The 24892-nt window shown below is 39.1% G+C and overlaps 1 long non-coding RNA gene across 1 annotated transcript in view; it reads right to left on the bottom strand.

Moving 5' to 3' along the window:
• The window catches only part of Gm42187, a 33233-nt gene extending 11903 nt beyond the window's left edge, over positions 1-21330 (bottom strand). Inside the window, exon 1 of the long non-coding RNA XR_880675.3 lies at positions 17054-21330. This is a non-coding gene — a long non-coding RNA (predicted gene, 42187). The remainder of the gene's footprint in view (positions 1-17053) is intronic.
• Positions 21331-24892: the final 3562 nt, after the last annotated feature.

Below are 24892 nucleotides of genomic sequence, written 5' to 3'. Positions count from 1 at the left end.
TCACTCAAGTGGTACTGATTTTGAAGGGATAAATGGGGTCATAGAGAGCAGCTGAGCCTTGCACAGTGAGAGACAAGGGAAGGTCATTGGTAATGGTACAGCCTCAATTGCAGTTGATGGCTCAAGACTGAAGGGATCATGTAAAGAAGTTGAGGCTTTGCAGCACGAAGAGAGCCTCAAGAAGCTATTGATGAAGCTTAGTTGCAGCAAAAGATCCCAGTGTATTGGAGATGCCAATACCATGGGATGATCACCAAGAACAATAGCAGCCACAGTGGTGTAGAGTCAACTGGAGACTAGAGTACTACAGAGGGCAGAGTTGAAAAAGTGACCTAAACCCTTTGGAGAATCCCAGAAGTTCATGTGTGGATACTAGACACTGGAACAAGTAGCTATAATGTTGAAGTTTTCTTGGAGACCCCAAGATGTTCGAGATGTCAGAGCCATGATATATCTGCTGAGAAAAGCTGTTAACATGGAGTGTAACCAGGCCAGGAGAAAAGTTTATTACAGTCAACAAAGATGAAAAATGAGTTGGAGACCTGAAGACAGCTTTGACATCACCCATGGAGATGCAAAATTTGGAGTTTGCCCAGCTGGTTTCCTGTATTTCATTGTAGATTACAGTTAAGTGATTGGATAAATCTTAAAAGAGACTTTTAACTTTGGAGTTTTAACATTGTTGAGACTGCTAACATAGTTGAGTTGGACTAACCTTATTTTGTACTATGCTATGCTAAAATAAGGCCCCTATAGACCTCATGTTTGAACAAGCCTATAGAGGTCAGGGTAGTTTGAATATTCTTGGCCCAAAGAGTGGCACTATTTTCAGGTATGGTCTTGTTGGAGTAGATATGGCCTTGTTGGAGGAAGTGTGTTATAGTGCATAGATTTAACTACACCTTTTTCTGTTCCCAGTGAGTCACAAGCTCTCACCTGCCCAGGAACTATCTCAAATCTGTGAATAAAAAACAAACATTTATTCATTTATTCGATTTATTCTCAAAATGCCTTTGCTAACTCAACGACTGGACACTCCTAAATCTTTCCCTTCTATCCCAGGCCCGGGGAGGGGAGTGGTCAGAGGCCGTTTATCTGAAACTCACGTGGCTGGTTGGCTTTGTCTCCTCTGCTTCTGGGTCACCTCTTTCTTCCAGTCTCTCTAGATTATTCTGCTTCCTACTCTCACAATTCTCAGTATCCTTCCCCATGCTCAGTCATTAGCTATTGGCGATGTTATTATAGATCAAAAACCAACTGAGGACAAGGACTTTTAGCATCAGCAACACACAGCTTTCTGACCAAAGCACCAGAACCACCCTCTGCAGTGTGTCATTGTGGGCATGGGATTCAAGACCCTGCTTCTTGCTGCCTGGAAGTCAGTCTTCTAGTGGCCTTCAGATGAAGATGCAAAACTCTCAACTCCTTCAGTCCCGTGTCTGCTGGGATGCTGCTATGTTCACACCATGATGATAATTGCCTGAACCTGTAAGCCAGCCCCAATTAAATGTTGTCATTTATAAGAGTTGCCTAGGTTTTGTCTGTTCACAGCAGTAAAAGCCTAAGACATTCATCTAATACACAGAAAAGTGATAAAAATTAAAATTTAAAAATTCTATCATAATTAGTCATCCAAGTAAGACTCCCAGCAAGGATGCCCACCAGAGCTATTCCTATTATATCATGCTGTGTCTTAGTGTGCTGGCCATCTTATGCTTGATTATTTCTCTCTTATGAAGCTCAGACTCATGGTATTGATAATTTAACATCATAATTATTTTTAACATAGATAAAAATAATAATAGAGTGATTATGCATGGAAGAATGTCACTTAGGAAGAATAAAAAGTTCCATTAAGGGACCTCATAATATTGCAAAGCTTCTTTAAGGCAAAGGACACGGTCAATAAGACAAAAAGGCCACCAACAGACTGGGAAAGGATCTTTACCTATCCCAAACCAGATAGGGGACTAATATCTAATATATATAAAGAACTCAAGAAGGTGGACTCCAGAAAATCAGATAACCTCATTTAAAAAATGGGGCTCAGAGCTAAACAACGAATTCTCACCAGGCTAAGAAGCACCTGAAAAAATGTTCAGCATCCTTAATCATCAGGGAAATGCAAATCAAAACAGCCCTGAGATTCCATCTCACACCAGTCAGAATGGCTAAGATCAAAAATTCAGGTGACAGCAGATGCTGGCGAGGATGTGGAGAAAGAGGAACACTCCTCCATTGCTGCTGGGATTGCAGGCTTGTACAACCACTCTGGAAGTCAGCCTGGTGGTTCCTCAGAAAATTGGACATAGTACTACCAGAGGATCCCTCAATACCTCTCCTGGGCATATATCCAGAAGATGTTCCAACCGGTAAGAAAGACACATGCTCCACTATGTTCATAGCAGCCGAAAGTCCCCTATATACTCTCCCCCACCACGCGTGTTGCTCCCCAACCCACCCACACCCGATTCCTGGCCCTGGCATTCCCCTGTACTGGGGCATATAAAGTTTGCAAGACCAAGAGCCTCTCCTTCCAATGATGGCCTACTAGGCCATCTTCTGCTACACATGCAGCTAGAGACATGAGCTTTGGGGGTACTGGTTAGTTTATATAGTTGTTCCTCCTATAGGGTTACAGACCCCTTTAGCTCCTGAGTACTTTTGTTAGCTTCTTTATTAGGGGCCTTGTGTTCCATCCAAAAGATGACTGTGAGCATCCACTTCTGTGTTTGCCAGGCACTGGCATAGCCTCACAAGAGACAGCTATATCAGGGTCCTTTCAGCAAAATCTTGCTGGCATATGCAATAGTGTCTGGGTTTGGTGGATGATTATGGTATGGATCTCTGGATGGTCCTTCCTTCCATCTCAGCTCCAAACTTTGTCTCTGTAACTCCTTCCATGGGTATTTTGTTTCCCATTCTAAGGAGGAACAAACTATCCACACATTGGTCTTCCTTCTTCTTGAGTTTCATGTGTTGGGCAAATTATATCTTGGGTATTCTAAGTTTCTGGGCTAATATCCACTTATCAGTGAGTGCATATCATGTGTGTTCTTTTGTGATTGGGCTACCTCACTCAAGATGATACCCTCCAGATCCACCCATTTGCCCAAACACTTCATAAATTTATTGTTTTGAGTGACATCTGGGTTCTTTGTAACTTCTGGCTATTATAAATAAGGCTACTATGAACATAGTGGAGCATGTGTCCTTATTACCAGTTGGAACATCTTCTGGATATATGCCCAGGAGAACTATTGCTGGACCTTCCAGTAGTTCTATGTCCAGTTTTCTGAGGAACACCCAGACTGAGTTCCAGAGTGTTTCTACAAGTGTGCAATCCCACCAGCAGTGGAAGAGCGTTCCTCTTACTCCACATCCTCGCCAGCATCTGCTGTTGATGCTGAATTCTTGATCTTAGCCATTCTGTCTGGTATGAGGTGGAATCTGAAGGTTGTTTTGATTAGCATTTCCCTAATGATTAAGGATGTTGAACATTTTTTCAGGTGCTTCTCAGCCATTCAGTATTCCTCAGTTGAGAATTCTTTGTTTAGCTCTGTACCCCATTTTTAATGGTTTTTTTAGATTTTCTGGAGTCCAGCTTCTTGAGTTCTTGGTGTATATAAGGTATTAGTTCCCTATCAGATTTAGGATAGGTAAAGATCCTTTCCCAATCTCTTAGTGGCCTTTTTGTCTTATTGACATTGTCTTTTGCCCAACAGAAGATTTGCAATTTTAAGAGGTCCCATTTGTTGATTCTCAATCTTATAGCACAAGCCATTGGTGTTCTGTTCAAGAATTTTTCCCCTGTGCCCATATCTTCGAGCTTTTCCCACTTTCTCCTCTGTAAGTTTCAGTGTCTCTGGTTTTATGTGGAGTTCCTTGATCTACTTAGACTTGAGCGTTGTACAAGGAGATAAGAATGGGTCAATTAGCATTCTTCTACATGATAACTGCCAGTTGGGTCAGCACCGTTTGTTGAAAATGCTGTCTTTTTTCCATTGGATGGTTTCCACTGGATGGTTTTTGTTTCCTTGTCAAAGATCAAGTGACCATAGATGTGTGGGTTCATTTCTGGGTCTTCAATTCTATTCCATCGATCTACCTGTCTGTCGATGTATCAGTACCATGCAGTTTTTATCACAATTGCTCTGTAGTACAGCTTGAGGTCAGGCATGGTGATTCCACAAGAGCTTCTTTTATTGTTGAAAATAGATTTTGCTATCCTAGTTTTTCTGTTATTTCAGATGAATTTGCAAATTAACCTTTCTAACTTGGTGAAGAATTGAGTTGAAATTTTGATGGGGATTGCATCGAATCTTGAGATTGCTTTTGGCAAGATAGCCATTTTTACTATATTAATCCTGCCAATCCATTAGCATGGGAGATCTTTCCATCTCCTGAGATCTTCTTCAATTTCTTTCTTCAGAGACTTGAAGTTTTTATCATACAGATCTTTCACTTCCTTAGTTAGAGTTACATCAAGGCATTTTATATTATTTGTGACTATTGTGAAGTGTGTTTTTTCCCTAATTTCTTTCTCATCTTCTTTATCCTTTGTGTAGAGAAAGGCCACTGATTTGTTTGAGTTAATTTTATATCCAGCTACTGCACTGAAGCTGTTTAGCAGGTTTAGGAGCACACCACATTCTCCACCAATAAATCATGTTATTTTTAAAGATGAGGGTTAAATTAGGTGAAGCCCAGGGAGTGTTGTGGAAGAGTGGGGCATAGAAGTGAACAAGTTGTTGGGGTCAAGGACACCACAGGAGACCCAGAGAGTCAATTAACGTGGGATCATGGGAACTCACAGAGGCTGGGCCACCATCCAGGGGGCATGTAGCTGCCTTCTAAGTTGTTGGAGTCTCTCTTTCCCAATGTTCAAGCTTGAAAATTCTAGAGTTTCTGTATATTTTAAATATAAAGAGTTTAGGAAAGTTGAATTACTAAATTATTAAATTTTGGGCATGGGACAGTTCGTGAGCTTCTCTGAAGATCAGTTTTCCCATATGAAAATATTTGGAATCATAGTTTTAAGTTCACAGGATTGGTGTGTAAAGACAGAGCAACAATGTTAAAATGCTGAAAATGATAAGCCTTCTGTTAACTTTCTTTAAAATGATGGGTAGCTCTCAGGACTGCCATCTAGTGGCCACTGTAATGATTACAACAGGATTCTGTGCTTTCCTTAAGCCTACAGCAGCTGTGCTGAAGTACCAATCAGTTCTTCCAACCATCAGTTGAGTTTTAGAAGAGGTTCCACTAAAAAAAGCAGAGAGCATGCACTTATCTCTGTGTAAAACCTATGGGATCCTGTAAGAATCAATGTGATTCAGGCTTGTGTGTTCAGGCTTGAGAGTAATGGAGGAAACTAGCCTCAGCAGTATTTATACTTGGAATTAGAGAAATAATTCCCCTAGAGCCTGAAAAATGCTAGTCTAGATTTCTCAGGAACCATATTTGCCCTTCGGGACAGAACCATGAGTTATCTGAGATCTACACATGTTCAGGTGCAGCAACGAACAGTGCCACCATTATTTGTGTCACTGCTATTTGGGGCCAGCAAGGAGTGGAGAATATAACCAGAAGTATAGCTTACTTTGACAAAATCTCTGCTGTCTAGCACTCATAGTTTTGACCATTACATAGCTGAGAGCAACACTATTCCACTGTCAGCAATGATCATAGGAAACGTTGTAGGAAGTCAAAGATTATTTTCTGGGACCCCAACTTTCCACAGAATCTAGTAAACACACACACACACACACAGAGTGGAGCTGCCTTTGCTTGTGGCTAAATCAGGGTTGGTTTCCTTTGTTCCTTAAGGGCTGCACATGTCAAACAACTTAACCATCTCTTTCTAAGCAAACTCTCAATTGTAAAGAGCCCTTCAAATGAATCTTTATTCTAAGTTCTATTCTTTTCTGTGTGATATTAAACAGAATTGAGTGATTTACACATTTTCCCCAAATATCTTTCCTCCTTCCTTGCCCAGTTCTCTTCTATTTCTTTCCTTCCTTGTTTATTTTCTCTTTTGAGATGAGGTCTTGCTTTCCCTTGGCCAGTTTTTCATCTTAGTACTTGCTTTTCCTTTTCATTACTACATGGAGACAGAAAAACCTTTAAGGTTTAATGTGTGTGTGTGTGTGTGTGTGTGTGTGTGTGTGTGTGTGTGTTTGTGTGTGTATTATAAGGAAAATGTAAAGGTTACAAAATGGCTAATCTTGATTATCAAAGTAATTGGACTCAGATGGACACAGGAGCTCAGTAAAGTACAGTCTGGCTATGTCTGAGAATGTGTGCAGAGGGTTAATTAAAGGGAGAAGACCTTCTCTAAATGTAGGCAACACAATTGTTACACTGGTGGTACAAATGGGATATAAGAAAATGGTAAAAATGAAGGTTGTACCCTGCATAGATATTCTTTCCCTGTTTCCTAACACGCCACGAAGTGAACAGCTTCCTCCCAGTGTTCCTGCCACCAAGATGTTCTACCTCACCATTGTACAAATATACTGATACCTCTGGAGGCAGGAACCAAAATAATTCCTTTCTTTCAAAGGTTATTTCTGCTGCATGTCTTGTTGCAGCCATGAAAAAAGTAATACTTTAATTGACTGGCACAAAATCTAATGTCCACTGCTATTCTGTGTACAATTACCTGGTTAAGTAAGTTAATAATGATTCTCTTGCTGAGCATAGTAGACGTGATTAACAAATATTATGGTAGTACTTGTAAACTACAAGGTTTGATTCAAGTGTTAGAGCATGTACCATATGGCTCTCCCAAGGGTATGAACAACCCCTTCTTGAAAAATCACTGTAATTCTTCAGTGTTCTTTATCAGAACTGCCACGGCATATTTTCCCTTTATTATTTCCTTGGTAAAAAGCAAGGTCTTTCTTCCTTAAAACCCTACAAAGTTCAAGAAATGTAGAAGAAAAGCTAACTTTACTTTTTTTTTCCTTTTCCATTTTTTATTAGGTATTTAGCTCATTTACATTTCCAATGCTATACCAAAAGTCCCCCATACCCACCCACCCCCACTCCCCTACCCACCCACTCCCCCTTTTTGGCCCTGGCGTTCCCCTGTACTGGGGCATATAAAGTTTGCGTGTCCAATGGGCCTCTCTTTCCAGTGATGGCCGACTAGGCCATCTTTTGATACATATGCAGCTAGAGTCAAGAGCTCCGGGGTACTGGTTAGTTCATAATGTCGTTCCACCTATAGGGTTGCAGATCCCTTTAGCTCCTTGGGTACTTTCTCTAGCTCCTCCATTGGGAGCCCTGTGATCCATCCATTAGCTGACTGTGAGCATCCACTTCTGTGTTTGCTAGGCCCTGGCATAGTCTCACAAGAGACAGCTACATCTGGGTCCTTTCAATAAAATCTTGCTAGTGTATGCAATGGTGTCAGCGTTTGGGTGCTGATTATGGGGTGGATCCCTGGATACGGCAGTCTCTACATGGACCATCCTTTCATCTCAGCTCCAAACTTGGTCTCTGTAACTCCTTCCAAGGGTGTTTTGTTCCCACTTCTAAGGAGGGGCATAGTGTCCACACTTCAGTCTTCATTTTTCTTGAGTTTCATGTGTTTAGGAAATTGTATCTTATATCTTGGGTATCCTAAGTTTTGGGCTAATATCCACTTATCAGTGAGTACATATGGTGTGAGTTCCTTTGTGAATGTGTTACCTCACTCAGGATGATGCCCTCCAGGTCCATCCATTTGGCTAGGAATTTCATAAATTCATTCTTTTTAATAGCTGAGTAGTACTCCATTGTGTAAATGTACCACATTTTCTGTATCCATTCCTCTGTTGAGGGGCATCTGGGTTCTTTCCAGCATCTGGCTATTATAAATAAGGCTGCTATGAACATAGTGGAGCATGTGTCCTTCTTACCAGTCCTATCAGATCACAAAATAAATAACTTTACTTTTTATTGTAACCTTTTCCAGAGTCTTTCCCGGTCTCTCTGGCTTCTTGCCAGAAAGGAGTCTATAGGAGTGAGTTAGAACTTGAGTTTGATTAAGACCAAAGTGTTCATTTGTAAGCCTCCTTTTAGACATTTATAAGAAGCTAAAGTACCTGACAGCAGTCTCATGATTCTACAATGGACCACAGTGAATTTGCATACTTTAAGAAAAGCATTCATTACTATTGGTATCCTCTTGCCCAGCATCAGTTGTGTAAGGTAATGAGCAGAGTATCTACTTAAAGCATCCAGTTGCAACTAAGTGGGTTAAGTTAGTAAGTGACAAGGGACTGAGTGACTATGGGGACTGGGATTTAGATGTCCTCAGATCATGGGCTTGATCCCACCTGGGAGTGCAACTTAATGACTACTTGAGAAAATTTTAAGGATGGAAATGACTTATGGCACATTTGTCCTCTACTTTGGCAGTTCCCCAAGCCTGGATTGTGGGTCTCTGTCAGTACTAAAGACTATGAAGATCCCTGAGGCCAACAAAGCTGTCATAAACATATCAAGATGTTACAGGACTCTTTCTACAAGTTTGACATTTGTACTAATGATGCAAAATTAAAATCATATGAGTCAAAAGACTGGCAGTGGCCTCTAACTTATTCGTTATTTGCTATTTCTTCAACACCCCACCTTTTGACAAAGGGAAAATAAAAAAAAACATTGGATTTACTGGAAAATGGTTTTAATGAGAGTGTAGCAAGTTATCATTTTATAAAATCTAGACCTATGAATACACAGGCCATTACATTTTACTGAGAGAATGACAGGAACATTATCTGTATTCAGATTTGCATAACTGGCATACAATTTCTTAAAAGCACAAAAGCAGGTGTCTTCTTCTTTAAGGAAAGAACTTTACAAGTCTTTATTACCACTGATAAAATTGAACCTTTCAAATTAGGATTAGGCATTATGCGAACTTGAATTCACCACCATAAGAATGACAGCTTTCCAGTACATGAAAAACTAATCATGTGTGAAAGGTGATCTTATTAACAAGTGTTATTTTAATTTCCAGTTAAATTAGAACATTTCACAAGTACAGATAAGTCGATGAACCAATATTTTCCTAAAGACGAAAACATGAAGATTCAAAACAATTTTAGACTTAGAATTGATCCCTAATTTTAAGGAATTCCTTTTGATGGGTTTTTGGTACACTCTCAAAGAATATTGAAATTACCTATAGTGTCTGTTACAACATACTGTTGTTTCTAATGTACAGTGGGGTAAGGTTGGATTTTCTTCATATACTTCCACCCAAACTACATCTCAAAACAGATCAATGAGGGAGACAGACATGAGCATTCTGCTGTCTTCTATTAATCCAGACACCAAAAGACATTTGTTAAAGTATATAATAATGCCAAACTTGTCACAAAATGCAGATATTTTTAGAAAACCTTGATATTTGTTTTAATATGTTGTGGTTTTATGATACATTTTAATGATATACAGTTTCAATTTCTTCTGTGATAGACTTTGATAGATATAATTTATATTCATAAACAGTGTTTGACATATTCAATTGTTAAGGGTTTACAGGAATGCTGAAAGCAAAAGTGATATATCTATCTATTCATTTGTCTATCAAAACCCCGAATATTAAGCAGGCATGAAATCCATTCAGCTCTTTTAATTTTAATGAGTCTGTTTTAGCATCTTAAATACTGAGTGCAGAAAAACATACAAGTGACTAGAAAGCAACAAAGATATTCGTTGTAAAAATAAAAATATCAAGAGAAGAAGCATCGTAGCTTTTATTCAAAAATCCTTTGTGTGAATGAGTTCAAAGTTCAAAGTTAAAGTACAGTTTTGCAGCATGCAGTTTTAAAAAACAAACCAAGCTAAACCAGCTAAGCACAAGCAACTGAGGTCTTGTCTGCCCCCATAGTTCCGTTGGCTAGTTTGCTGGCAAGCCTCTCACATTTCCCAGGCCATTTAGCCCCTGAGGCTAGCCTGCACCTGATAAAATGATAGCACTAGAGACTTGTAATAACCAGTCGGATCCATAACAGTAAATCTCCAACCCCAAAATGCCTCCACAAAGAACACAAAACTCAAGCTGCACACCTAGACTGGGCAAATGTACCTTACAGTGCTTATTGCCCATCTATGAAATGCCTAGCTACTTGTGGCTCTTCCAGACCACGTGGGGAAGCTCTATCTTCTCCTGATTCCATCTTCTCTCTCTCTCTCTCTCTCTCTCTCTCTCTCTCTCTCTCTCTCTCTCTCTCTCTCTCTGTGTGTGTGTGTGTGTGTGTGTGTGTGTGTGTGTGTGTGTCACCTCTCTAAAACTTTCTGTGGGAAGCCGATAAATGCCATTACAAGATGGCACTGGTTTCAACAAGCTGACGCCCATGAATATGGGTAAACAACCAATGTGCGCATGTGCATAAGAGTTTGTGCTGAGTCATGGCCTGGCCCTAGGCATGTAAATGATGTACTGAAAGCATAACCAATCGGGTGTAGACACGCCTCTCCTAGGCCTATATAAGCAGCACCAGGATCTTTCCCCTTCACAATCAAGCTCTCCCAATAAACCTGTGCAGAAGAATCCTGTTGTGGCATCTCACTTGCTGGTGAGTCGGGCATCTACAACTTTCAGCTCCACTTTTCCCTTCTACTGCCCAATCACAGACCTATATTTTACCAGTTAAAAATGGAGAAGGTTCACATGAAATCACCTCAGTAAGTGACTCTCTCCTGGTCTGAGACAGCCCTTTTGTGAGAAGCAGAATTAGCATTAAAATACAAACAGCACCAAGGCAATCCAGAGCACAGTTTTATCTGTGTTCATATTGCTTTCTCATCATGGTAATGCTAAGAAGTCCTAGGTACAACAATTTCTGAGAATTGTTTGTTCTTTCCTAAAGGTTTTGGGGTAATTGGAACAAAATGTCTATATAGTGAATTCTATGACTCGTTTGATATGTGTGTGTATATGTATGTATGTATATATATATATATGTATATACACATACAAATATATATACCCTAAAGAGTCACCTGGCAGATCTCAGTGGCTGTGTTTGTAGTTCCTTCATATTTATGCTGGGCATCTTTGCAAGCTCAGGGCATTCAAGATAGCAGCCTCCTCACATATGTGCTCAGTCCCCAGACTCCCTTTTTTTTTTTTGCCTTGAGCTCTCTTTCCCCCTGATGAGTCCATAAGTTTCTGGCCAAAGGGCAGAGAACACATATGGCCCAGTGTCCTGTGTGAGACTGTTAAAAAAGGCACTGCATGGTTTTCAGATGTGTTGATAGACACAGATCCATTGATCAGGATGACAACTTTGATATTCCACCTTTCCAAGGGCTTTTCTTCCTAACTTGTCTCTCTGGCTTCTTGAGAGCCTCTCCCAATCAATTGTGTTCTAATGGTGCAGAAACCTCTTTGCACTTACACAAGGGTAAACTCATGTAAGGCATCCAGCTTTTTCCTCAGATCCTCATATAAGCTATTAAAACCATACAAATGTGGAGCAATATAGAGCTGTGTTTTTTATATGTACTGTTATTATTTAAATGTACTGTTTTTATTGTTATCTTTGGTAGTGCTGGGTAATCAAACAGAGCCTTCTACATGCTAGGCAACTTTCTATCATGTATCCACATCTAGATATGATACTTACAGGTTCCATCCAATATGGGTTCGTTTATGCCATTTTAGAAACTGAATCTCAAAGACCGTATTTCTTGGTAATGGTAATACCATGACAGTGTGACTTTGAGTAATAGATGCTTCAATCTAATACAGTAAAGATGGAATGATGTCAAAGAGGGCCTTTTTATGATTATGCACAAACTAAAGTCTCTGAAATAGAGATGGTCTATAAAGCACTTACATAATACTAAGGCAAGATTCTCTGAGTCAAGTGATAACTTTAAATAATGGAGTATCTTTTCATCACTCTAAACTATGATCAATTTTAAAGAAAGATTTTATTCCTGCAATGATGCTCACTCATAGAAGAATTCTGTATGTTGGTTTAGGGGGTGAACTCTACAGCAAGATAGGCACATAGTATGTACTGAAGATTTCCTGGGTAGTGTGTTTGGTATGTCTGAAGTATACAAACATATTGAAGAAGATATAAACAAAGTCTATTCAATTATCAAGACACCAACCTGCAAATAACTTTGCATGGGGAAATACACAAAAGGACCAGTAATTGTTTATCTAAAAGAAGGAAGGTGAAGGTCTGAACTGCTGTGAAATAGCAGATACAGTATCTTATGAATGAGAATTCTGTTGAGCTCTGAGTAGAACCAGCATGAAAAATTAACAATGTTCAAAAAGAAAGAGTCAGATAGTTTTAATAAATAGACTATATCTGAGCATGCTGTGATTGGTCCCCAGGATGCGAAGGTGCTTATCTATGGATGTATTTAAATAGTTCTTACCTTACTTTCTTTATGGAAGCCTCTATGTTATGGATTCTGCACGCATGGTAATGGAGTTTAAATCTTTACAGACATCTTCCAGACCTCTGATTCTTTGACCTAGTACATTATGTGTTTCTGATAACAGTGTGCATGTTTGCAGCACATGACTTTTCAGTGGTGTGTTTCCACCAAGGTCTCTCACCCCTCTGCCTTTCATTATGCTATTAACTTTCTCACATTTCTAGCTTTTTAGCTAGAGTTGTCTTCAACTTCTTTCCTCTCTTTTCTCTTTTTCTCCCCAAATCTAAGTGTTCAAAGTTCTGTCTGTCCTACCTCTGAGGTTTCTCATATACCTTCAGTCCTACAGAGATAGTCTCCCCATCAGATATGAAAGTCCATCTTCTCTCCGTTACAATCCATTATATTTTCCAGCAGATTATGTTTGGTCCTTCCATTAACTTTCCCAAAGGACTACTCTAGCAAATTTTTTCTTGATTATTTACAAATTTTCACAGTTTCCTTGGACTTCTACACTCTAACTTTGATGAATAAATATATGACTGGTTATCAACACTTGTTCATAATGTAGGCAAATTGATTACTTGTTGGCCCATTATGTTAACAGTTCCATTACAGAATTACGTTATCTCCCTTTTATCTCCTCTGACACATAATAAAGTTAGACAACTCCATTTTCGGTTGCTGTGGCATAATACTTGAGAATAATATCTTTATAAGAATAGTTTATAGCAGAAAGGGTTTATTTAGCTCATAATTTAGAAGGCTGAAAGTCAGCATGGAAAGGCTATATTAGGTTGACCTCTTGAAAAAAATCACCCTGGCTGGATTGTAGCTTGGGGTAAGGCATAAAGAAAGTTGGTTTCATGGGGGAATGGAGACAAGTGAGCCTGACTGTCACTTAATAACCACCTTCTATTGTGAGACATAACTCAATATATGACAACAGCTGATTCATCGCTCTGATGGCAGTGACCCAATAATCTAGTTATCCACTCTAGGCTCCATCTTCGGAAAGATTCTGTCTTCTCAACACCATGATATTGAGGGTCAAACTTTGAAAATATGGACCTGTGTGGGGTACTCAAATATACCCAAACCATTAGACACTCTTCACTGCATAAGCAATGTGACAGTGCTTTAAAACAGCTGCTTCTCTCCTATCCACGTGACTTGCTGGGCTTTCTTTGGCCTCTAAAATCCAAGAATACTTACATCCTTTTCTATCATGTCAGCTTCCATGGATAAACACTATCTAAGTTTCATGGTGGAACACTATCTGTTATTAAAATAAAATAACATTTTATAACATTTGGATTATAATTCCTTGGGAATGGAGACTATGGCCTCATTGCCCTGTGTACATTGCTTCTCACCCAGTAGTTTGGTGATGGATATTTAAGGAACTAATCATTGGCTAAATAGGTGAACAAATATCAAATGCATTTAATTCTTAATGTCCCTTATAAAGATAATGTGAGAGAGAATAATGCAGTGTGGTGGGGGTTGATTTCTTACTTTCCTTGGATGGCTCTGACCATCACTCAACTAGCTAGTTAGCAAGTTTATTGCCCCCAAAAGGAATGTAGTGATGGCATCTGCTTAACAACAAAATGTCAACAACTAACCAGGGGCTGGGAAAATAACTTCATGGTAAGAACACTCACTGTGCATGCACAAAGACAGAGTTCAGTTTCTGAACACCTACGTGAGAAGCCATATGGCCCTGGGTGTCTGTTACCCCAGCACTAGGAGGGGTAACAGGAACTAGAGGATTGTATGGGCTTGTTGGCTCACAGGTAACCTGTAAAAATTGGCAACCTCTAATGTCAGGGTTCAATGAGAGACCTTGTTTCAAGGGAATAAAACAAAAAATGTGATAAATCAGGATGTATGTCCAACTCCTCTGGCCTCTTTGGGTGTAGTCATGCATTCTCACACATACTGTGTACATACATGTATATGCTGCACATATATATACCACATGGGTCCATGTATCTCATGTGTACCGAGAGAGAGAGAGAGAGATGGGGGGGGGAGGGAGGGGAGGGGAGGAGAGGAGAGGAGAAGTGCACTTTAATCAAATTCAAGGAACCCACAAACCTTTAATGTTTTAATTTTCTCACAGGTATCTAGAGATAGGTTCACACCCCACCTGAGTTCCTGTGCAGGAGGTAAACACTCTAGAAAGACCCAGGGTATGCTGGACCCATTGGTTTCTTGAATTTATCACTCTACAGAGGCTAGATTCCCAAGTAAGTCTTTATGTACACAGCCTTTGACAATTAACCGAAAGTCTAAGGAGAAAGTAACCCTAAAGATGAGTGTGGGTTTTCACATCTGTGACTTTACTATTCTATCTCTTAATGATGATGAAGAAATAATTTCGAGTTCCAGGCAAGAATTTGGTTTCCATCTTGCTATGTAACTCAATTAAAAATCATTTTCTCAAAGTCTGGGGAAAATTTAATAATCCATCATTTTTCCTATCTTTGTGTTTAATATACAAGGGATTTTCCCTGAATATTTAGTAGATATTGGGTCTCAATGCTGAATATTTTACTTGCAGATTATATACGGGTGTGTGTAAGTTTTTCTATTTATTTGTCTTTATAACTTTAAATTATATAGCATAATTATTACCAGGTTGCAATTAGCTTTGTCGGTATCATTATTAGTGATATCGAAGAATTGTATTGTAAATTCTAAGACGGAATTAAACTTTTTTACTGATGATTTTTACTGCCACTAGATGGCAGTAGAGGCTAAGCTAGGAAATGAGAAACCTGCATAAAAGTTTGCCATGCCCACATCTTGAACAAAAGATTCTTATACATTCTCAGGATGGAAGATTTTCAATAGTCAAGGAAAGGCAGTAGTTATAAATGTAATTTTGCTATTTAGTTTTATCATATTCATAGGCAGACAATTTCAAGGAAAACACTGTCCAGTCTCAATATTCATTATAAAGCAACGTTGTTTTCAATCAACTTGAAAAAAAAAAGTATAAAATGTCTATATTCACGAAAACCTTCATAAATATTGCTAATACAATTCAATTCCAAAGTCATGTCCTTGTGTTGAATTTTCCAAGCAGTTCACTCCCCAAGCCCTTCTTCCTAAATTACTCTCATGCCAAGACTATTTGAATGTTATTTCCTCTCCAGTCCTTTGATAGATGGCAGGCAAAATCTCAGCAGTGGCAGCTGTGTTGACATGAACATTTGAATGTCAGCACCCTGTGTGTACACTACCCAGCTTCGATTTCCCACTTCCTCACGTCCTTTGCTCACCTCAAGCCAACAGGATCTAATGTGAGAACCATATGCTAGAGTGAAGTCTATACAAGGACAAACCTTCACCTAGTCACAAATGACTTCCCAATTCCCCAAGAGTCTTTGTAATTGTCATCTAAGGGATGCTGCCGCCTTAGTCTAGGAAAGCTGAAGTGAACAACTATGCACAACCCATAGAAAGAGACCACACCTACATATTTTCTCTCATCTCTATCCTGAGCACTTTAACTGGGTTAACCAGTTTGCCCCTTAATATCATCTGATCTTTGCTCTGCATTTTTTTGAACCCTATGGTCTTCTGAACACAAGGCTCCATTGTCTCTCTACCAATATAAACAGCATTTCCTTACCATCCAGATTCATTTTCTCAAGACCTATGCCTACTTTCCACAGTTCTGTCCCTGACAATCTTGTCTTTCTGTGGAGAAGGGGTACTGATTCATATAACACTTAAATTATATTATAGAATTCAAAGTTAGCTGGGAAGGAAAGGAGGAAGAGAGGAAAGAAATAAAGAGAGAAGGACACCTTAGGAGGTACTGTATGCAGCAGGCAATGTTCCCTCTTCATTGGGCTTATGTCTTTATGGAAAGTAGAGTCTGATAAAGAAAATCCGGATATTTTCTAGGACAGTCAAAGCCATTAGTACTGGTCTAGCCTGTTCTTAGATATAAAATGTCTTCCCGTGGAAAGATAGTAAACTTGAGGGGGAAAAGAGTGTCGAACGAGGAAACAGTACCTGAAATGGTTCAGGAGAATATGTGACATGGAAGGGAAAATGGCACAGAATCTTGCTCTCCTGAAGGAGCAGAGACAGTAAGGGTGTTGCTTATCACAGAGCAGCGGGTGTCTCGGATCTAGCACAGAGGTAGTTTTATATGAACCCTATGTTCTGATAATTAGTTACAGACAGACGTGCAATAAGACCAATGAGTCAGATATTGCACTGGTCCATGCAGAGAGACATGACTAGGAGTATTGGATTACAGACGTCAGTCACCATATCAGGGTGCTGCGGCTCCACGCTCGGGTTCTCAGGTCTGTGTGACAAAGTGCTTTTAGCTGCTGATCCATCTCCTTCAGCATGCTTGGAAATTTTTATTCAGTTTTTATTTGGTTTTTGCTTGTTTGCTTGTTTATGTTTTGTTTTCCTTTGGATTTGAGACATGACTTCTTTGTGTAACCCGGACTGTCCTGAAACTGACTCTGTAGGCCAGGTTGGCCTTGAACTCACAGAGATCCACCTGTCTCTGCGTCCTGAATGCTGGGATTAAAGGCATGCACTACTGTTTCCCTGCTGGGAATTTTAATTCTTGAAAACATATATATTTTTTTAAATTTTTACTAGAAATACTCACTGGAAAACAGAAGAGAATCTATCAGGAATTGCAGATCTTTGAGAAGAGCAGCAATGGCATAGGACAGGAAGCCCATCTGACAGAGTAGCTTCAGAGAAGATGATTGCAGGACTGGGAAGGGACACCGGAGGGCATCCTCCTTAGAGAATCAATGAGAGAAGTTTTAAAAAGAACAAAGTGCATCATGCCCCAGAGGCTCCAAAGGTGTTACATTGAGATATGCATCAGACATTTTCAATATACCGTTGCAAAATAAAGCTAACATTTTTTATTTCATTAAAAATATTCCAGGAGAACAGCTGTGGAAGATGAGGAGACAAATACAAAGGTAAAGATAATGTTTTTAAGAAACGTAGATGGAGAGAATAGGGTGGCCAAGAGGAGAAGATTTAACAAAAAGATAAAAAAAAGTACTTGGATAAATGTAAAAAAAATTGTCAGGCAAAAGTCAATGTTGTGGACATGTCTATAAACGCCAGCATTCGGAGAGCTAAACAGAGTCGGGGGCCACAAGTCGGAGAAAGCCTGAAGAGCAAAGCCAGACCCTATCTCAAGTTAACAAAACAGGACAAAATAAAAACAAAATCCAAACTACCCAGCTCGTTAAAAAAAGGAAATCAAGAAAAGAAAAATCAGTTCTGAAAAAGACATAACACCCAGAATACAAACCGTGTGTGTGTGTGTGTGTGTGTGTGTGTGCATATGGAGAGCAGAGGACAGCCTTGGGTATTGTTCCTGAGGCACTATAGTCCTGCCCTAGAACTTGCCAGCTAGGCTGTGCTGGCCAGGTCCCAAGCCCCAGAGACCTATCATTCTTCACTTCTTCAGAGCTGAGATTATCACACGTAGGACCACATCCACTTGAGAATGGACCTCAGATCTGGGTGTTTGTGAACAGGTACTTTACCAGCTGCGCCATCTCAACAATGTAAGTTTGGTTTTGGTTTCAGGTTTTTTTGTTTGTTTTTGTTTCATTATTGTTGATTTGATAAGAAAGTGCAGATTACCTTTTCCTTAAAAGATAATGAGGTGGGATGAGGTGAGGACATAGATCGAAACTGGAAGAGAAAACAGAAAATCAGGCACCCAGCTTTATTGCTACAAATGTCCACAGTGGGTGCGTAGGTCTAGTTTTGAACCTAGATGGGCTGGTGTTGGCTTAGCAGTGTTTATCCTGTCAGGCATAACTATCTCATACAGCTGGTGTAAGGTCTACCACTGCCTCTGTACTCGGAAAAGCCTTGCTGACTTACCTCCCTTGAATTGTACATTGAAACCCATCCTAATTCTCATGATTTTGCTCATCTTACTGAGGGAAACTGGTTTGTCACTAGTTTACTGAGTGCCTGCTTTCTGCCTGCTTTGTTCCCACATCTAGGTATCAGAAGATACCCAAAGAGAAGCAGCCCGGTTCTCATAATATGTTATAGCATACAGAGAGAGAAAGCTAAGAATTCTACTCTTGCAAATAATCCTGGATGTAATGTGACAGTCACCATGAGGTAAAGTCATGCTGTGTTCTAAAAGCATTTAGGAGGAGGTCTGGCTGGTTGGTACAGTCTCAGGTTAGGGGAAAGTATTCCTTAAAAATTGGCTTTGGAGTTAAGTCATTGATGAGCAAATTAGTATTAGCTGGTGAGAAGGAGGGGAGAAAACGCATATCCAAAATGTTTAGGATGACTAAGAGAAAATAACATAGAAGAACATAAAACTAAGAGAAAGTAACACAGAAGAACATAACTAAGAGAAAATAACATAGAAGAACATTTTGAAGAGAGTTTTGAAGTAATGTTCAAATCTTAGCACAGTAGTTTCTAACTTAAAGCCTAAGAGACTTATATAATCACCCCAGGCCTCCTGGAATTCTGGTATTCTCTCTAAGAGGGTTTACTGGGAAACCCTATTAAGTTTCAGGTTGATGAATTCTTATTAAAGAATAAGAATAAGATTTCTTTACCACTCTTTAAGTGAAGTAAACAACTCCCATACCTAAAGCTCAGGGAATATTGCAGAAGACAGGGCCAGAAGAACAGGAAGATAAGAGGAGTTGCTGGGAATTGTGTCTCCTAGCAATGTCAGATGCTAACACCCGTAAAGCCTCACTAACATAAACTCCTAAACACAAGGTGACCCAGGACAACAATAGCTATGCCAAAGTAGACAGGACAAAGAGGCATCAACTCTACACAAGGAACTATAGAAATGGTGAGGGAGGAGACATAGTCTCCCCAGGAAAGAAAAAGCACATCAATTAGTTATCCAACACCAAATGCTCAGTCCTGCAAGCATACATACAATTAAGATTATACAGACCGAACATGTCATTCTTAGGCATATCTATTTATTTATATATGCATGTAACAACAACTTAATAAAATACAAAGGTATATATTTTCAAGAGAGGAAAAATGGAAAGGCATATTGAAGGATTTGGAGCGAGGAAATGGAAGGGGAAGAGGAAATCGTATAATCTTTTATAATCTTAAAAAAATAGAAGAAATTAAGAACATATACAAGAGAGAGAGAACTCTGTTTCTTTTTCTGTTGGCCTTCTGTTGTACAATGGAAAGTATCCCCAGAAAGAATTTACGGGAGTCAAATAGTTTGCCGTGTGTACCAAACTGGACTTTACCTTAATGATAGTTGACAAAGGACTGAAAATAAATCACCATTTCCTGAGCACCTGCCTTAGTGCTGGGAGCTGTCTGCAGGGCAGAAGTCTACTATAGGAAGTGAAAATTAGGACTACAAGTTTTACATTTAAGATAGAAATAGGAAACAGAAAGAGAGAAGATAGTTTCCACTTGTCTTCTGATATAATACTGGAAACTACTGACATTTGGCCCTGAATACACTTTATTGCTGGGTGCGGATCATATCTTCTATGTTGTAAGACATTTATAAGCACCCCGTGCCTCTTATTGCTAAATTCCAATAGTAGCCCATCCCCTAATCATGGCAATCAAAAATATTTCTAGGTGTTATCAAAGGCCTCCTCTGCAACTCATAGTTCCTAACAGTGTCCCAAAATGAGACAACTGCTTTACTGAGCACCACTAGGCATGGGAATGATAGTGACCACTTAAAAGAAAGAAGACAGTCCACACAATCAACTAAGTGGGGCTTATAGAGGTTCAGAGAGACTGAAGCGGCAATCACAGGGTCTGAGCTAGTACTTTTGTATGTATGTCCTGATTGTTTAGCTTGTGGTTCCTGTGGGATTCTTTGCAGTGGGGGTGGGGAGTATCTCTGACTATTTTGCCTGCTCTTGGGTCCGTTTTCCTCATACTAACTTGCCTGTCCAGCCTTGATATGTGGGTTTGTGCCTAGTCTTATTGCAACTTGTTATGGCATATTTGGTTGATATCCCTGGAAGACATGCTTTTTTTCTAAAGGGAAGGGAAGGAGCAGTGGACTTGGGGAACAAAGGAAAGAGCAGAAGTGCTGGGAAGAATGGAGGGAGGGGAGGGAGCAGAGGTTACTGTCAGGATATATTGTATGAGAAAAAACAAACAAAAGGAAGAAAGAGGTAATGAATTGCTGCAGTGGTGGTCAAAGATATTAGAGTTCTCTTCAGTCCTTACTTTTAGTGATGGTAGATTCTTCAACTGCTGCAAGCACTACATTATAAAGGACAAAGTCATTTTAAATCATTAGAGAGTTCTTTCTCTGTATGTAAAAAATGAAAAGGTGGGCGCCTGGACTGGACAACAACCTACAAGACTGAACCCAAGTGCGCTGGTTCAGTCTGTGTATTTTGCTCCCACACTGTCTGTCTAGCTGCTGTGTGACTATTGTGTAATTTTCAATGAAACAGATTCTGTGATTCCTTCCTCCGTAAGCAGTGACGGCTTGCTCTCTATACTTGAGGTCATGAAACTCAACCCCCTTTTATTGCTTGGCACCAATACAGTGGGCCCTCAACCTTCATTTTAACAATTATCTTACCAAAGAAAAGAAATCCATATAAAATTTGATTGTTAATGTAATCTCAGTTACTGTATAATATTGTATCTCATAGCCACAAAGACTATTTATTACATTTTATCCTGAAGCTCACATTATTTGCTCAGGATAAAATGTAAAAAAAAAAAACAAAAAAACAAAAAAGCAAAAACAAACAAACAAAAAAAAAACCTGTGGACTTCAAACTATCTGACAAGACTTGGAAGCATTGGGAAGGGATATGTTATATGCATATATATTCTGTGCTGAAGATGAAACCCAAAGCTGTTCATGTGCCAGAGAAGTGGTCTTTTCCCACATTTATCATTCCTATTTTTAACAAACATATATTTACAATTATAATTATATATTTATTATATTTAATTTGTATTTGATATTAATATTATTGTACTTTGTTTTTTGTACTTTGTCTTATGCACAGAAAACTTTAAGTTAATATATTAATAGATAAATAATATTTAATACAGACACACACAAGGAATCTATGTAAAGAGAGTAAGAGACTGTGGAGTACTCAGCTCTAAACCACACTCCTTTACCACATGCCCTCCCCCAAGGCTCGGGGATTATCACAGAATAGGCGCAGAAGTAGAAGTCATCTGAAGGGGAATAGTATTTGCTGAACACTGCAGAGCCATTGCACACATAAACTCCCAGTTGCTGTGGCTATGTGCATTAGACCTACACAAGATACTAGCGGCTAAAATCCCAGCACAGAAAGAGAAAAGGCTCAAGAAGCCCCTCTCCTGGCTGAGGAGCCATGTTGCAATTGACGGCTGCTGGTGTCATAATAATCAGGACTTTAAAGGGGAGAGATTGAGATTTGAATATTCATGCTTGAAATTCTCAAACAATAAAAAAAATGTAATTTTCAGGAAGTTAACAATATATAAAATCATTATGCCATCATTTTCCTTTTCCCTGTCATGCATTAAAAGGGAATTTAGCTATACAGAGCTCAGGGTTTAAGGTAGTAGGAGAGAGGCTACTGAACATATAGCCTCATCGTCCTTTTCTGCCAAACAAAGTCTGAAAAGTGAACACTGAGTGTTCCCTCTTAGCATTATATGGTGGCTTGAATGAGAATTGCCCCAGAAGCTCATATGCTTGAATACTTGATCTTCAGTTGGTGGAATTGTTTGGGAAGGATTAGAAGTGACTTTATTGGAGGTGTTACTGGGGACTAGTTTTGAAGTTCCAAAATACTCACTCCAATCCCAGGGTCCCTAAATCTGCTTCATGGCTATTTTCCAAGATATTAGCTCTCAGCTTCTGCTCCAGAACCATGCCTAACTGCTTCTATGCTCTCCACTACAATGGTCATGGACTTTAATCCTCTGAAACTGTCAACCAGAAATAAACACTTTCTTTTTAAAAAGATGTGCTATCACAGCAATAGAAATATAACTCAGTTCAATAATTTCTTCTTTAAAAAAACTAATTTTGAATAAATTGAAATAAAAGTTTCTATTTCAAACTAATAGAATAAAAAAAAAAGAAAATTCCAGAAAGAAATAGAAGATGGTCTCTTTGTTAATCTCATGAAGTAACATTATATGGTTTCCATCTTGGTAGATCAGAGGCTTCTCTAGTCTCAGTCTCCATATGAGCCAATATCCACAATGAGTCTCCTCCAACATATCACATATGTTCTACTGACTCTATCTTCCTGTATAGTTCTGATGCAGAACTCCCAGACATCCAGATGACCCGACAAAACACTTCACAAACCTAGGGTGTATAGTGGACTCCAGAATCACAGGACGTAACCTCTTGGAAAAAGAGATAGGTCAGGCCCTTTGGAACTCCCTCATCCTTTGTCATAAAACAAAAGTAAATTCCCAAAACAAACAAACACCCCCGGTCTTCTCAAAAATGTAGGCTATTGCATGAAGATGAAAATACAGAAGTGGATGCTCACAGTCATCTATTGGATGGAACACAGAATCCCCACCCCCAATGAAGGAGCTAGAGAAAGTACCCAAGGAGCTAAAGGGGTCTGCAACCTTATAGGAAGAACAACAATATGAACTAACCAGTACCCCACCCCCCACCCCAAGAGCTTGTGTCTCTAATTGCATATGTAACAGAGGGTGGCCTAGTCAGCAATCAATGGGTGGAGAGGCCCTTGGTCTTGTGAAGATTATATGTCCCAATACAGGGGAATGTCAGGGCCAGGAAGTAGGAGTGGGTGGGTTAGGGAGCAGGGCAGGGGGAGGATATAGGAGACTTTTGGAGAGGAAACTCGGGAAGGGGATAACATTTGAAATGTAAATGAAGAAAATATCTAATAAAGTTTTTTAAAAAAAAACATAAAAAAGTGAATATCCAAGAGATGGTAAATCAATTTTGGAGCAACATTAAAGAATTTTTTGAAACTACAAAGACTTTCTGAAAGCCTACTAAATCTTTACCTAGAGGCACTAACAGATAAAAGAGCATGGGGTTGGAGAATGATAAAACTACTAAAAAATGGTCTGAGTCTAACAAAAGAAATGTTGTTTGAGACATAATTATTTGCTATGGATGATCGTTCATGTTTGTAATACCAGAACTTTAAGAGGAAGGACTGAGCAATATAATGAGTCCCTGAATCCAAAATTAGTAACTTTAATGTAAAGTTTTTAAAAAATTATGTTTTATGATCTTCTCTAGACTTGGTACTCTCAAGGTCAAGTATTTTGCTATGCTTGTTACAGTGAAGTCTAATGTTGGGTCTCCTGGTCTCACTAAGCACAATGAATTCCTAGAGCAAAGACATGATACCCTACGAATGTATAAGAATACTTTTTCCTTTGACTCTCTTTTATCTGCTGAGGGGAATCATAGGATATCTCTTTTGTTTCCCCAACCTCTAAGTAGCAATGATATTCTATGCAATCACTTATTAAATATGCTATCCTTTTCTTCATTTTAATTACATTACTTTGATAAAATTTATTGAAAAATGTGTTCAGACAATGTATGATCATCATTTTCCCCTTTTCCGATTCCTGCCAGATCTTCCTGACCCCCCCTCCCACCTGATGTTTTATTCTTATTTTACAAATAAATCATTATGTTTATCTTGTGTTAGCCTACTACTCCTGGGCATGGGGCCAGTCCTGAAGAGTTATTGATAAACTCAGTGAGACCTCATTGGAGAAAACTAATGCTTGTCTGTTTGTTTTCTTTGCCAGAAAATATCAATTTCAGATAGCTTCTTGGTTAGAAATTGGTCCGTGTTTCCATTTCTCTCTCTTAGTGATAAGATTTCATCTGGTTTGAACATTCCCAACTAGTTGATTCTGTTGGTCTTTTCGTGGAATCCCTATCCTCTCCATGCCCCCAATTCTTTTTCAGGACTTACAGAGGTCTGTCTAATGTTTGGCTGTGGATCTCTGTATCTATTTTGGTCAGCTGCTGGATAGAGCTTTCTGAAGACAGTTATGCTCTTGTCTGTGAATCCAGGCTGACAGATATAAACATAGCTTGAGGCTCAAAAGTAGTTGAAGGAGGAAAGCAGGGAGAGGCCTGAATTTTAAAAGAGAACAAAAAGTATATAAGAGGGTTTGGAGGAAAGAAAGAGAAGGTCTAAATTATATAATATATCATAATCTCAAAAAAAAAGCACTTAAAGAAAGGAAATAGGGGAAATGTGAAATGTGGCTTTCATCTTTCTATATTAAAATACTAGTGAAAACAGAGAGAATACATAAGTATACCAAACATCTTAGACTAGAAAGACCTATAGTAACAATCTGAGAGGGTTCTACCACACTAAGCAATAGAATTTGAAATTTTTGAATGGAACTTGACCCACATCAAAGACTAAATTTTAGAATAATGAGAGAGAGGGAGGGGGAGAGAGGGGGGGATTCTGGAGCAGAAAAA

The sequence above is a fragment of the Mus musculus genome, chromosome 3, assembly GCF_000001635.26.
Source record: "Mus musculus strain C57BL/6J chromosome 3, GRCm38.p6 C57BL/6J".
Taxonomy (NCBI): domain Eukaryota; kingdom Metazoa; phylum Chordata; class Mammalia; order Rodentia; family Muridae; genus Mus; species Mus musculus.
Note: the sequence above shows the minus strand (reverse complement) of the source record. Positions and strands in the feature narration are given on the sequence as shown.